This window comes from Echinops telfairi, unplaced genomic scaffold (genome assembly GCF_000313985.2).
Source record: "Echinops telfairi isolate 266 unplaced genomic scaffold, ASM31398v2 ScPeMD7_3533;HRSCAF=4204_0, whole genome shotgun sequence".
Taxonomy (NCBI): Eukaryota; Metazoa; Chordata; class Mammalia; order Afrosoricida; family Tenrecidae; genus Echinops; species Echinops telfairi.
In genome coordinates, this window is record NW_022107431.1 from 23,371,816 (window position 1) to 23,374,951 (window position 3,136).

The window sequence follows — 3,136 nt, forward strand, 5'->3', positions numbered from 1 at the left end:
GAAGGCTCATTAACCACCTGTGATACTCAGCCGACACAACCTTTCTTTCTGAAATCAAAGAGGACTTGAAGCACATACTGTTGAATATCAGAGAATCCAGCCTTCAATATGGATTGCATCTCAATCCAAAAATGCTCACAACTTGACCAAGAGGTAACATTATGATAAATGATGACACGTTTGAGGTTGTCAAGGATTTCACCTTGCTTGTATCCACAATAAATGCTCATGGAAGCAGCAGGCATGATATGAAGCAGTGCATTGCGTTGGACAAATCTGCTGCACAGACCTCTTTCACGTGTTCAAGAGCAAGGATGCCACTTTGAAAATGAAAATGTGACTGACCCAAGGCATGGCATTTTCAATGATTTCCTATGCAGGGGAAAGCTGCATAATGAATAAGGAAAACTGACACTGAAGAATGTATGTATTTCTAACTGACTGGAAGTGACCCATATCTATACCAATTCCAAAGAAAGTGAGCCAGCAGAAGGCTTACATTATATAGTCGGATCACATGCAAGGAATAATTTAGCTGAAGATCATCGACAATGGTTGCCTCAGTCCATTGCCAAGAAGCTGCCAGAGGTTCCGGTCAGATTCCGAAGAGGCCGTGGAACAAGGGATTTCATTGCTGCTGTGAGATGGAGCTTGGCTCAAAGCAGAGAATACCAGAAAGATGCTTAATTGTTGTATTGACTATGAAAAGGAATTTGAGTATGTGCATCATAACAAACTGTGGATAACCCCGAGAAGAATGGGAATCCAAGCACACTTCACTGTGCTCATGAGGAACTTGTACATGGATCAAGAGGCAATTGGGGAACAGAACAAGGAAATGTTGCATGATTCAAAATCAGGAAAGGTGTGTCAGAATTACATTCTCTCATGGTACAAGGTTAGTGATAAAGAAACTTAGGGCAGCATCCAAACCTACTGTTCAGAGAATGCTTTTCTGAAAAAGCGCAGAAACAATATTTTACATACTCAAATGAGAACATCCTAAGTCAAAGAGTATTTTTCTTACCAGTTCTCTCCTTGTGGTTGTTGGGTAATTGTTGTCTTTGTAATGGTTACATAACTTTTGTTTTTTGTCATTGAAAGGCTTTCAATGGAAAATAAAGTGAAGGTTGACCTTTAAGGCCACTTGCTGATTTTCAAGAGAAAACTTTTCTGAAATCTGAAAAAAGTAGACTAAAAGGTACAGTCTGTCCTGAGCACCATTGTCCATATAAGCTTTGCCATTATCTTCCTGTTCCATGCTCTATTACCCTTCTTTATTACTGTTTATTTCTGCCTACCTGCTCCCCACCCTAGTGAAACAAATGAACCAATTCCCAAAGGCAGGCTGTTCGTCTGGTTCCCTAGCCCTGCCCTGTTCAATCCCAGGCCACTTCTCTCCGTTTCCCCAGTCTGCAGTTTTAGTCCCCAGCTGGTTACTTATTTTCCTGGTTGGATGAAACATTGTTGACTAGTAAAAGTTGGATATATTTGTAATTACACACACACACACACACACACACACACGCACGCACGCACGCACCCACGCACGCACACACAAAGAAACACACATGCACACACACATCCTGCTTACCCACTGCAAAACATTCCCCAAAGAATGGGTTCCCAATGGTAAAATTCCAGATACTGTGGCAGTCTAAAGTCAAGAGTCTTTACTGGGCAATGCTCCTTTTCACTAGGCGCTCTCTGATGGTGGCACAGTAGTTAGCACTCAGGTGCTAACACAGGTGGTTGGTTTGAACCCACCTTGGGAGAAGCATGTGACAATCTCCTTCTGTAAAGATCTACAGCCTTGGAAACGGAATGGGGTGGTTCCACTCCGAGGGCACTAGGAGTCAGAAAGAACTCCATGTCAATGGGTTGAATTTTAGGTTTGTCCCTTTCTGGTGTTTCCCACACTTAGTTATTTTAGCAAAAAGTCTCCATGGAGCTATTTGAAGTGCTTCCTAATTGGAAGGAGATAGGTTGGGGGGAACTGCAAGTAATAGGCTTCATCCTGTTGAGGAAAGTAAATCATATTGTTAACTATGGGGCTTTGTGTTTTGTTTTTCATTTTTGGCAGAGGGTGTGGGGAGTGAAGCCCCAACTTTTATCTACCTATCCTCTCTAATTGCTTCCCCTTTTTCTTCATTTCCTTTCAAACAACCCGAGCAACTGTTTGAATGATGAAAATTAATGTCAGGCTCTGGAGCAAACGATACTAAGCACTGTGCAGGATTCCGAAAACGAGGGCTCACTTGTTATTTATTTTGCACTGAAAATTAAGTGGGGAAAGTTATCTTCGTGGAGAATGTTCTGGTTCACCTTGAAGAGAGTGTTTCTAGATATCCTTCAGTGTCAGGATGAGATTTTCCAGCAGTTGTGCTTTGTAGATTCAGCTGAAATGTAAATTTTAAGAGAAAGTGAAACCTAAAACTGATTCATTCCAATATATGCATTTATTCTTTAGCAGAAATCAAATTTGTTAAAAGGAAGTTTTCCCAAATGGTCTTCATATGTGCCTACATATCTAATATACTTTTCTTGAATATGATAGTACAGTTCTAAAGGATGACATCATAACTTTGTATACAGTAATCTTAACCAGGAATCATAGTGCTGTATCTTAAATTCCCATGTCACCAAAATCACATCTTTCCTATAATGGCAAGTTCAAAACAAAGAAGATTACACATATTTTGGAGATTTTCTTATATGTCCCCCAAAGAGCATAAACCATTTATGCTTATCTAATTGTCTTCTGAAAATAAACATTTTATTGCTTATCATTGTGTTGGGTGAAATAAAACACTCCACAAGATTTTATCATACATGTTTTAGTAGCATGTCTCTCCATCCCTTAGAATTCACGTGGGAGGCTCTTTTTTCCTTCCTTTTAAATTGGTTAAGATATTGTTAGTGGTTTGAGAAATGAGAACATATAAATTTTATTTTTAACTGAAAGATTTTTCTTTAATTTCTTTAAGTTGAATTTATATCTATATCTGAACAGTTAGGTATAGTACATATAAGTCAAACATTTGTCCTGCTATATAGTATAACTTCTTTTTTTGCCATATAAAATATGAAGTTTATGTTTTTTTAAAAAACATTTTATTAGGGACTCATACAACTC